At 47.7% G+C, this 12,662-nt stretch overlaps 1 protein-coding gene across 2 annotated transcripts in view; it reads right to left on the minus strand.

Moving 5' to 3' along the window:
* The window catches only part of REV1 (REV1 DNA directed polymerase), a 94,910-nt gene extending 85,907 nt beyond the window's left edge, over positions 1–9,003 (minus strand). The window contains exon 1 of one of the 2 annotated variants that reach the window (XM_056555968.1): positions 8,957–9,003. The gene's annotated coding sequence lies outside the window, so the exon portion shown is untranslated. Of the gene's footprint in view, positions 1–2,292; positions 2,549–8,956 lie in introns of those variants that run through there. The other variant, XM_056555967.1, reaches the window with a different exon arrangement.
* Between the last annotated feature and the right edge of the window lie 3,659 nt (positions 9,004–12,662).

The following is a 12,662-nucleotide window of genomic DNA, read 5'->3' on the forward strand; positions in this document are numbered from 1 at the left end:
CAAGGTAATGCCTTACTGCTACATTGCCCATCCAGGAAAGGTCTGAGGTACAATACATGACAATGAGTTCAAGGTGTTGCCTTTGCCTACAAATTCCTTAGTCTGATGGGGAATCTGTGAGATGTGCTGGAAAAACAAGTCTGATCCTCACCTCACAACTTACAGGACCTATAGGAAATTTGTCATTGCTTTCATGCTGACTGGACGATTCTTCCGCCTTCCCAGCTGGCCTTGATTTCTCTATATCCTCAAACAGGGAAAGATCTATGAATTAAGACTTGTGGGACAGGGCGAAGCCACTGGAAACCTCCCTGATGGCTTATGACGAGTTTCCAAGGCATTAATGCATAATGTCCCATAGAAGGGCTTACAATGTGATCTGGCTCCACCTAATGGCCACAAGACAGAAAGGCCAGATCAAAGGACTGGATCTATAATTATATATATATTGAGACAGCCGTGTCACAAACATGTATAGTGCAACCACAAACAGGCATTGTGGATCTCTAGGGTCTCAGCCTTAGTTAATCTACGGTGACAAGAATGAATATGTATGTCCTCTACTGCCCTGCCAATTGGCACTGCTCTTCTTTCCATGAAAAATTACCAGCAGGAGCATGAACAGAGAGGTTGTAGGCCACAACATATTCTGGAGTAGGTCACCTGCAACCCCTGGCAGTAACAAGGCCATTATTTACACCAAGCACACTTTGGCAGTGCCCCCTGGGGTATGGAGGGCTCTTGATCTCACACACACACACACACAATGGCAGTGCCCATGGGGTATGGAGGGCTCCTGATCACACACATCATGGGAGCGTCCTCCGGGGTATAGAGAGCTCCTGATCACACACATCATGGCACTGTTCCCCCGAGGTATGGAGAGTTTCTGATCACACACACTATGGCAGTGTTCCCCAGGGTAGGAAGGTATCCTGGTCACACAATGGCAGTGCCCCTGGGGCATGAAGGGCTCCTGATCACATACACCATGGCAGTGCCCCTGGATTTTGGAGGGCTCCTGTGTGACACAATGGCAGTGCCCTCAGGGTATGGAGAGCTTCTGATCACACACTATGGCAGTGTCCCTAAGGTATGGAGGGCTCCTGATCACACACACACTATGGCAGTGCCCCTAAGGTATGGAGGGCTCCTAATCACACACTATGGCAGTGCTCCTAAGGTATGGAGGGCTCCTAATCACATACACCATGGCAGTGCCCCTAAGGTATGGAGGGCTCCTGATCACACACACACACACACACACACTATGGCAGTGCCCCTGAGGTATGGAGGGCTCCTGATCACACACACACACACACACACACACTATGGCAGTGCCCCTAAGGTATGGAGGGCTCCTGATCACACACACTATGGCAGTACCCCTGGGGTATGGAGGGCTCCTGATCACACACACTATGGCAATGCCCCCGGGGTATGGAGGGCTCCTGATCACACACACTATGGCAGTGCCCCCGGGGGTATGGAGGGCTCCTGATCACACACACTATGGCAGTGCCCCCGGGGTATGGAGGGCTCCTGATCACACACACTATGGCAGTGCCCCCGGGGGTATGGAGGGCTCCTGATCACACACACTATGGCAGTGCCCCCGGGGGTATGGAGGGCTCCTGATCACACACACTATGGCAGTGCCCCCGGGGTATGGAGGGCTCCTGATCACACACATACTATGGCAGTGCCCCCGGGGGTATGGAGGGCTCCTGATCACACACATACTATGGCAGTGCCCCCGGGGGTATGGAGGGCTCCTAATAACACACACACTATGGCAGTGTCCCCGGGGTATGGAGGGCTCCTGATCACACACACACTATGGCAGTACCCCCGGGGTATGGAGGGCTCCTGATCACACACACTATGGCAGTGTCCCCGGGGTATGGAGGGCTCCTGATCACACACACACTATGGCAGTACCCCCGAGGTATGGAGGGCTCCTGATCACACACACTATGGCAGTGCCCCCGGGGTATGGAGGGCTCCTGATCACACTATGGCAGTGCCCCCGGGGTATGGAGGGCTCCTGATCACACACCACGGCCTGAGGCACAGCTGTGCGCCTGTCATTGTTATGGTGAGCCCTGCAGCATTGACAGGGGCGGAGCTATGGCGAGGGTGTACGCCCGCCAGGGGTGTCTCAGACTATCAATAACATTGAGAGCGGGTCATCCCAGGCCACCCCCCTGCAGTGTGCCGCACGCGCGTCCCCATGGTGTGTCCAGTGACTGTCATTACCTAGGCACGGTATAGAGGAAGCACAGCGCTCACCTTTCTCCCAGGCTAAGCCCAGCATTCCCAGGGTGACAGCCCTTCTCCTCAGGCGGGGTCAGCGGACGGCGCCTCGGTCGCTGGTGACGATGTGTCCTGCTGCCTGTGCAGGCGACACCACAGCCTCAGCTGTCACCTGCGGTGGGTCCCGGGAGGTCCCTGTCCCCTGCAGCGCTTCCTGTGTGTCTGCCCTCCCCCGTGCGGTGACTGCTGCTGCTGTCTCTCCCGCCTTCTGTCTACGCCTCCCCCGTACACTCTTCACTTAGCTTTATTCACAAGAAACAAAACGTACAGAGCCTGGCGGGGACTGCGCTGAGCGCTCCAGAGCTGTACACGCGTGTGAACTGTAGCTGCGGCTTCTGTGCGGGGAGATAAAGTCTTGCTCCCCGTTGTTGGCATTTGATCAGTAGGACAAAGAAGAAAGTGGGTATGGTGCTGCCCTTCATGTACCCCTGTAATACCCAGTGTGTAATAATGGTATGGAAGCAGCCACAACATTTACACCTCCTTCCTAATATTTCCTGCCTCCCTGCCCCTAATCTGTGACTCTCCATCTGTTGGCTGTCCAGGCAGGAGGTTGGAGCGCACCACCAAAGAGCCACTGACCCAGCAAGACCTGAGCTACTTATCAGCAAATCCTTTAGGGTCTATTCACACCTACATTATCCTGCAGATTTGATGCTGTGTTTAGTTTGTGGTGTCCCAGTGCTGGAGTGCGTCCTGTCAGGTAAACATTGCTTCAGGTGCCTGCACTAGGCCCTGCTGCTCAGGTGATGCTTTAATACTCATTCTAGTCTTTGCTAATTTACATTGTTGTGCAATGTATCTTTGAGAAATGTACAGAATATCTGTAAGGAGGTATGATGCAGAGTACCCATGTGACCCTGATTGCCCAATGGGAGGTCTCCCTAGTTTGGCCATATATAGTAAAGGGGAGTAGCTATTCAATCTAAGTAAATGTGTGTGCAGAGCTCAGTGTGGAGGAGAGACAGCAGGAGTGTGTGGTGATTCAAGGGTAGCCTAAAATAAATCTTCAAGCAAGCGACCGCGCCATTCTGCAAGTGTTCCCTGCCCAGGAGTCGGAAATTCCTAATTGTAAGAATAATACCTGGTCAGTCGATGGGCCACACAGTGATGGTTCATACCCTATACCCTAATTGGACACTATTAGAACCCCAGTCAGCATTGGAGGCCTCAATATACAATTTAAAATCCCAAGTAAATTACTGCAGGAATACAGGGCTCCCAAGGGTTACTCTGCATCTCCTCTTCTCTAATCTGCGTTGTGAGGATTGTAACATCTACTCCTGCCTCAGTAAAGACAGTTATCCATAACCTGGCATCGGTGTATTTATTATCCCACGTCTGGTCCATCTTTGGACCGTGTGGGTGAAAGGTGCCCTGGCGTCACAAAGTGATAAATCTTACCACCCTGAGTCACGTACCATACCACAGTCTGTCAAATTCTCTGTTGCTACTACACGTACATTATTATGAGGGTAGCCATCTTGTCTGAGCTGTTTTTAAAGGGGTACTCCGACATTAAGACATCTTATCCCCTATCCAAAGGATAGGGGATAAGATGCCTGATCGCGGGGGTCCCGACGCTGGGGACCCCCCTGATCTTCCACGCCGCACCCTGTTAGAATCAGCCCCCGGAGCGTGCTGGCTCTGGGTCTGATTACGGGCGATCACGGGGATGGAGCATAGTGATGTCACGGCTCCGCCCCGTGTGACGTCACGCTCCGCCCACTCAATGCAAGCCTATGGAGGGGGCGTGGCAGCTGTCACTATGCTCCGTCCCCGTGATCGCCAGTAATTAGACCTCGGAGCGAGCACGCTCCGGGGGCTGATTCTAATGGAGTGCGGCGTGGAAGATCACGGGGGTCCTTTGGATAGGGGATAAGATGTCTTAGCGCCGGAGTACCCCTTTAACAGCATTTAGTGATATGCTTTAGCCCCATGGACCTAGGCAACAATAGACAGGACATGTCCTCTTCATATGAATGGAGATGGTGTGCTCTGTGACTTTTTGCAGAGGTTCATATTTTGTAGTGTTTTCCAACCAGTGTGCCTCCTGCTGTTAAAATACTACAACACCCAGCATGTTGCGTGTAATTTTGGTATCCTGCTTCAGTCACCAGATGCGTTTGTCTTCCTAAACTGCAGCATGAAGTGTCGGGCCCAGGAAGTACTCAGGCCCAGTGTCTAATACTGCAGCTCAGCGAATCGCAGTAACACTGCAGCTCTGAAAAACGGAGGGGTACTCCACTGGAAAACATTTTTTTAAATCAACTGGTGCCAGAAAGTTAAACAGATTTGTTAATTACTTCTATTTAAAAATCTTAATCGTTCCAGTACTAATCATCTGCTTATGCTCCAGGGAAAGTTATTTTCTTTTTAAATGTATTTTCTATGTAACCACAGTGCTCTCTGCTGACACTCTTTTTATTATAAAAATACAAAACTTATCCAATACAGAAAAAAGAAAACAAGCTTAACCAGCTATAACATAAATCAAAAACAAAACCCTGCCTAACCGGCCAGCCCAGCTTAAAGGGGTTCTCCGGTGCTTACACATCTTTTCCCCTATCCAAAGGATAGGGGATAAGATGCCTGATCGTGGGAGTCCCGCAGCTGGGGACACCCGTGATCATGCACGCGGCACCCCGTTTGTAATCAGTCCCCGGAGCGTGTTCGCTCCGTGTCTGATTACGGGCGACTACAGGGCCGGCAGCATGTGACGTCATGCCTCCGCCCCCGTGTGACATCACGCTCCGCCCCTCAATGCAAGCCTACGGGAGGGAGCGTGATTTAGCACAACCCAGCTGCAACATCCATACTCAGGAAACACACAAGAAGAAAACAAAAACAGAAAACATAGCAGGTACACCACTGCAAAAAAAATAAAAAATGATTATTAAACTGGAATAAACCTAATAAACCACATATCAACTGAAATAAACCACATATCAACATAACTGGTCCGACTGCCAAAACAATATAGAATATAAATAAACAAATATATAAACATATCAATAAACATATGCATATCCAGAAAACCTTTTACAAAATCAACAGAAGACCCTAGAAAAAAAACCTACACTAAAACTGTGCCCTCACCCACACCACCCCTCCTGCACATGGGTCAGAGTCCATACCGTTCATACAGTTCTCAAAGTCCTGTCCTTAACTGACCCATGTCAGGTCCCCCCCCCCCCCCCCCCCAAAGCTAACAAACAAACAAAAACACCACCACCCACGAAAACGCCCTCCCCACCAAGCACTCCTCCCAACCATCTTATACACAAACTTATACACACTAAACCACAACTCACTTTAGGCCCAAGTTTGGTCGCCTGTAAGCCCTTCATAGCGTATCAGCTTAAAACAAAAAGCTAGCGTGCACATGCATTAGCCCACCATCGGGAAGAAGGATGGCAGATTTGATACATCAAAATCATTTTAAACTCTTTCCCTAACTCCCCCTACAATTCTCCCTAATTCTATCCCTCCATCAAAACTGACCATACTCTCACCCTTTCTCTATCCCTATAACACTTCCCCTAACCAATATTAAGGTACTCTACCCAAAGGTCTAGTACCTAGGGCACATCAAAAGAAAAACCTCTCCACAGGAGAGAAGCCCTACTGGTACCAAGACTGCCATACTCCAAAGACCTGATCTTCCCGAGGTCACCGGTGATATTCTTACAGACCTCCACCTCGGAGAGGATTTTTTGTTGGGTCAACACTAAACACCGTGCATTCCATGTGTAGTACCTAACCACTAAGCTAACTAAGAATAAAGTGCCCCGGTCTCGGCCACCCAAGTTCCTAAATGCCCCATAAGCCCACTCTTGATAGATATGGCCAGCAAGTTGACTCCAGCCGATGGAAGCACCAACCCGGTTGTAGACCCCTATATTAAAGGGACAATGAAGCAGGAAGTGGTCCATGCTTTCCAGCGTGTCCCCGCACTCTTCTCGGGGACATCCCTGGTCATCAGAGTTCCTGTACTTCAGGTTGTCCCTTACATATAGCTTCCCCTGAAAGCAGCGCCAGGCCAAGTCCCAAAACTTCTGGGGGATCCGTTTCATGTTCAAAAGATACAACCCCACCCTCAGATCCCGACCTGGGCAGTCCCTGAGCGCCAGAGGCTTCTGGAAGTGGGTCAACAGAACCCGTTTGTCAAGGAACCGCCTTGACTGGGTCCTGATCTCCCACACTCCCAGACCTCACCGACGTATCACCTTCAGAGTCGGGGTAGCGTAAGCCGGAAGATATCCATGGGGGTGTACGGAGGTCCTTCACTCGCCCTCCTCTATCCCATTCCTGGAAGAAAGGCCAAAACCACTCCCTGCAGGAGATTACCCACAGAGGAGCCCTCTCTTTCCAGAGGTTTGCGATGTTAGCTTTCAAGAAGCTGTTCGTAAAGAACACCATTGGGTTTACCATAGATAAACCCCCTAGTCTCCTCGTGCGGTACGTTACCTCCCTCTTGACTAGGTTCATCCTGTTCCCCCATAACATCTGGAAAAACAGGCTGTAGATCCTAGTGTAGTAAGCCTCTGGCAAGATACATACGCTGCCCAGATAGATAAAAAAAGGGGAGCAGGTACAATTTGATCAGGTGTACCCTTTCTCTGAGGGTCAAAGACCAACTCTTCCACTGGTTCACCCTCTGAATGGCATCCTGGAGGTTACCATCCCAGTTTTTGGTGGGATAATCATCCTGGCTGAATGTGACGCCTAAGACTTTTGCTGATTCTTGGGGCTCTGGAAGGGTGTCCGGGAGATCAAACGTGGGATTCCCCCCCTCCAAGCCAGAGACTCTCACACTTATCCCGGTTGATCTTAGACCCGGATGCCTCCGAGTAGCGGTGCACCTCCGACATCACCACATCGACCTCCTCTCTCGAGGAGACAAAAATAGTGACATCGTCAGCGTATGCCACTACTCTCTGGATGATAACCGGCTCCGCCAGACTCATCCCTACTCCTGCCAATGATCCGCAACTCACCCTCCTAAGGAAGGGATCGATCGCGAACACATATAAGAGCGGGTTCAAAGGACAACCCTGATGGACTCCGGACCTCACCTCAAAAGAGCGGCCAGACCAACCGTTCACCAGAGGGAAACTCTTTGCCCCTGCATACAAGATCTTAAAGGGGTACTTCGGAGAAAACCTTTTTTCTTTTAAACCAACTGGTGGCAGAAAGTTAAACATATTTGTAAATTACTTCTATTAAAAAATCTTAATCCTTCCTGTACTTATTAGCTGCTGAATACTACAGAGGAAATTCTTTTCTTTTTGGAATGCTCTCTGATGACATCACGAGCACAGTTCTCTTGGCTGACATTATTATAATAATAATGCTTTATTTATTGTTGTCCTTAGTGGGATTTGAACCCAAGTCCCCAGCACTGCAAGGCAGCAGTGCTAACCACTGAGCCACCATGCTGCCCTTAGCATACATCTGCTATGCATCTGCTATGCATCTGCTATGCATGGTTGCTAAAATGGACAGAGATGTCAGCAGAGATTTTTTAATAGAAGTCATTTACAAATAGGTTTAACTTTCTGCCACCAGTTGATTTAAAAGAAAAAGGTTTTCACCGGAGTACCCCTTTAAGCCAATTAACAAAAGTACTCGGTAAGCCATCTCTCAGGAGGACGGACCAGAGGTACTCGTGGTTCACCCGATCAAATGCTTTGGCCTGATCCAGGGACAGCAAGTACCCCTTCCAGAAACTCGCACTACTCCACTCCACTGCCTCCCTGACACTAAGGACAGCACTTAAGGGGCTTCGGCCTGGAACAGAGCAGTGCTGAGCCCCTGAAAGGAGTCGGGGTGCAAACTTCACCAGACGATTAAACAGTATCTTTGCCAGAAGCTTCCTATCCGTATTGAGAAGAGCTATGGGTCTCCAATTCCTAATACGGCTAGCATCTTTACCCTTTGACAGAAGAATCAGGGCTGACCTACTCATTGAATTCGGCAGAGTGCCCAAGGAGAGACACTCATTGAATACCTCAGTCAAGAGGGGAGCTAATGACTCCTTAAAGGACTTGTACCACTCGGATGTTAAGCCATCCGGACCTGGCGACTTCTTAGGGGCAAGCCCCTCGATCGCCAGTCTCGCTTCCTCTTCCCTGATTTCTTCTGCCAAAACATCAAAAGAGGGGTCTACCCCTGGCTCAGGAATGGTTTCAGCCAGGAAAACCGACATCTTGTCTCGATCTAGATCCTTCCTCCCCAAGAGGTGCGAGTAGAAGGATCTGACGGCCTCCAAGATCCCTAATCTGGACCGATTCAGAGATCCTGTACTATCAATCAGTCCTGAAATGACTTTAATACTCACTGACATCTTACAGTTTCTGTAAGGGTCGGGCGAGCGGTACTTCCCGAAATCCCTCTCAAAAACCAAAGATGCGTGCCTATCGTACTGACACCTCATCAGCAAGGACTTCACTCTGGAGAAATCCTCTTGGCTACCTCCAGTTGAGATGAGAAGCTCGAGTTTCCTCCTCAGACCCTGATACAAGCGGTACCTGTTCAGGGACCTGAGGCTCGAGAGCTGGCGGAAGAACCCTGCAACCCGCTTCTTGAATATCTCCCACCACTCCAGCTTATTACTACAAAGATCCAGTAAAGGTACCTGACTGAAGAAAATCCTCAAAGGACTGTCTTATCTCCACTTCCTCCAGGAGGGACGAATTCAGCTTCCAATAGCCTTTACCCATCCGGGGGGTCTCTGAAACATTCAGGGAAAACAAAATCATACAGGGATTGGAGAACTCCACCTCAACCACGGACACTGCGGAAGAGATGGCTTCCTCCTTTAAATAAAACCTATCTATCCTAGACCTGCGACTACCTTGATGATAGGTGAAACCCGCGTGGCCCGAGGTGCTCCGGATGTGGGCGTCCTCTAGGCGAGCTTCTCTAGCTATGCTAATAAGTGCCACACTATCGCAAGTCAGCGGACCATTGGAGCCTCTCCTATCTTGGGACCGGGCACCTCCCCATTTCTAATTCAATAACCCGTCTGCATTCAACAGGAGCGGTAAAAAGGACTGCCACCCCACTATACGGCTCAGCCGCAAGAGACCAGTGGGCGGGACCACGCCTCCATTCTCTTCTGGCTTTTACATGAGAGGGGAGATCTGACAACCTGGTCTCCATTGGAAACCATTGATCAATGTAAGAGATCAGTGTGTGCAGTGTTATAGCCCCCTATGGGAGCTGTAACATTGCAAATAAAAGTGAAAAATAGTGAATAAAGATCATTTGACCCCTTCCCTAATAAAAGTTTGAATCACCCCCCTTTTCCCATTAAAAAAACAAACGGTGTAAATAAAAATAAACATATGTGGTATTGCCGCGTGTGGAAATGTCCGTATTCTAAAAATATATCGTTAGTTAAACCGCACGGCCAATGGAGTATGCGCAAAAAAATTCCAAAGTCCAAAATTTCGTATTTTGGTCACTTTTTATATTATGAAAAAATGAATAAAAAGCTATCATAAAGCTATCATTATTATTTTTTTTTTTTTTATCAACTGGCTCCAGAAAGTTAAACGGATTTGTAAATTTCGTCTATGAAAAAAATCTTAATCCTTCCAATAATTATCAGCTGCTGTCTGGCAACAGTGCTCTCTGCTGACATCTCTGCTTGTCTCGGGAACTGCACAGAGTAGGAGAGGTTTGCTATGGGGATTTGTTTCTACTCTGGACAGTTCCCGAGACAGGTGTCATCACAGAGCACTTAAGCAGAAAAGAACAACTCAACTTCAGCAGCTCATAAGTACTGAAAGGATTAAGATTTTTTTAATAGAAGTTTAAAAATCTGTTTAACTTTCTGGAGCCAATATATGATATATAAAATAAAAAAGTTTTTTTTCCTGGATAACCCCTTTAAGGCCAAAATGGGCTGTGTCCTAACCCCTTAAAGAGTACCTGTCATCAACTAAACTTTCCCTGATCCCCCTCCCCATCTGTCCCTTACTCTAACTATGCCTATCCCTGTGTTTATTGAGGTTTAAAACGCTGTGGAAATACCTTTTTTTATCCCTCTTCATTAGCTCAGGAGCACTGTCTTTCTGAGGGGTGGAAGGAGGCGGGTCCCGGCAGGCATGATGTCACATGAAGCCTGGCCGGGACTCTGCTTCTGCCAGTCTTCCTGTATGCTGCTCTCCCTCTGCAGCAGTGTTTCCCAACCAGGGTACCACCAGCTGTTGCAAAACTACAACTCCCAGCATGCCCAAACAGCCAACAGTGTGCATACAGACTAAGTACAGGGGAGGGACGGCAGCCTCTATCTCTCTCTCTCTCCTGTGTCTCTCTGCACTAAAAAGTAAATGCTGAGAACCAGGGGCGGTGGGAGCAATTACAGAGGCAGTAATTAAGATGAATGTCAGGGGGGGCACAGAGCAGGGAGTGCAGTGAGATAATACAATGTATAAGATAACGGGGCAGGGAGAACACAGAGCAGGGGGAGGTGACTGGCCTCTGTTATATGAGAGGCATGTGCAGGCTTGTAGCTCACAGTGAGCTGAGAGTACTGAACTTTCTGTGGAAGGACCAGTGCCCTTTCAGCATTAGTCCTAAAAGCTGTACACTTACTATGAAAAGCATAGGAAGCTGCCTGCAGACCAGGCAGAGACCCCTAGTGGCCAAAAGTATAAAATGAAAAAAATGATATAAATATTAATATTTTTTAATGAAGATATATTACAATATGTCTTCATTAATAATTATGAACAACATATTAAAAGTTTTTGTTGATGACAGGTACTCTTTAACCCCTTAAGGACCGGAGGTTTTTCCGTTTTTGCATTTTCGTTTTTTGCTCCTTGCCTTTAAAAAATCATAACTCTTTCAAATTTACACCTAAAAATCCATATGATGGCTTATTTTTTGCGCCACCAATTCTACTTTGTAATGACGTCAGTCATTTTGCCCAAAAATCTATGGTGAAGCGGGAAAAAAAATCATTGTGCGACAAAATTGAAAAAAAAAAACGCTGTTTTGTAACTTTTGGGGGCTTCCGTTTCTACGTAGTACATTTTTCGGTAAAAATGACACCTGATATGTATTCTGTAGGTCCATACGATTAAAATGATACCCTACTTATATAGGTTTGATTTTGTCGTACTTCTGGAAAAAATCATAACTACATGCAGGAAAATTAATACGTTTAAAATTGTCATCTTCTGACCCCTATAACTTTTTTATTTTTCCGTGTATGGGGCGGTATGAGGGCTCATTTTTTGCGCCGTGATCTGAAGTTTTTAACGGTACCATTTTTGCATTGATAGGACTTATTGATCACTTTTTATTCATTTTTAAATGATATAAAAAGTGACCAAAAATGCACTATTTTGGACTTTGGAATTTTTTTGCGCGCACGCCATTGACCGAGCGGTTTAATTAATGATATATTTTTATAATTCGGACATTTCCGCACGCGGTGATACCACATATGTTTATTTTTATTTTTATTTACACTGTGTTTTTTTTTTTATTGGAAAAGGGGGGTGATTCAAACTTTTAATAGGGGAGGAGTTAAATGATCTTTATTCACTTTTTTTTTGCACTTTTTTTTTGCAGTGTTATAGGTCCCATAGGGACCTATAACACTGCACACACTGATCTTCTATGTTGATCACTGGTTTCTCATAAGAAACCAGTGATCAACGATTCTGCCGCATGACTGCTCATGCCTGGATCTCAGGCACTGAGCAGTCATTCGACGATCGGACAGCGAGGAGGCAGGTAGGGGCCCTCCCGCTGTCCTGTCAGCTGTTCGGGATGCCGCGATTTCACCGCGGCTATCCCGAACAGCCCACTGAGCTAGCCGGGATGCTTTCGGTTTCACTTTAGACGCGGCGTTCAACTTTGAACGCCGCGTCTAAAGGGTTAATAGCGCGCGGCACAGCGATCAATGCCGCGCGCTATTAGCCACGGGTCCCGGCCGTTGTTAGAGGCCGGGCCCGACCCGCTATGACGCGGGGCCACGCCGTGGCCCCGCGTTATAGATCGGGAGTGGACACATGACGTTCCAGTACGTCATGTGTCCTTAAGGGGTTAAGGACCAGGGTTTTTTTTTCCATTTTTTGCACTTTCATTTTTTCCTCTTTACCTTTTAAAAAATCATAACTCTTTCAATTTTGCACCTAAAAATCCATATGATGGCTTATTTTTTTGTGTCACCAATTCTACTTTGTAATGACAAAGTAATTTTACCCAAAAATCTACAATGAAATGGGGAAAAAAAATCATTGTGCGACAAAATTGAAAAAAAAGCACCATTTTGTAAATTTTGGGGGCTTCCGTTTCTTTGCAGTACTTTTTTCGGTAAA

The sequence above is a fragment of the Hyla sarda genome, chromosome 2 (genome assembly GCF_029499605.1).
Source record: "Hyla sarda isolate aHylSar1 chromosome 2, aHylSar1.hap1, whole genome shotgun sequence".
NCBI classification, from domain to species: domain Eukaryota; kingdom Metazoa; phylum Chordata; class Amphibia; order Anura; family Hylidae; genus Hyla; species Hyla sarda.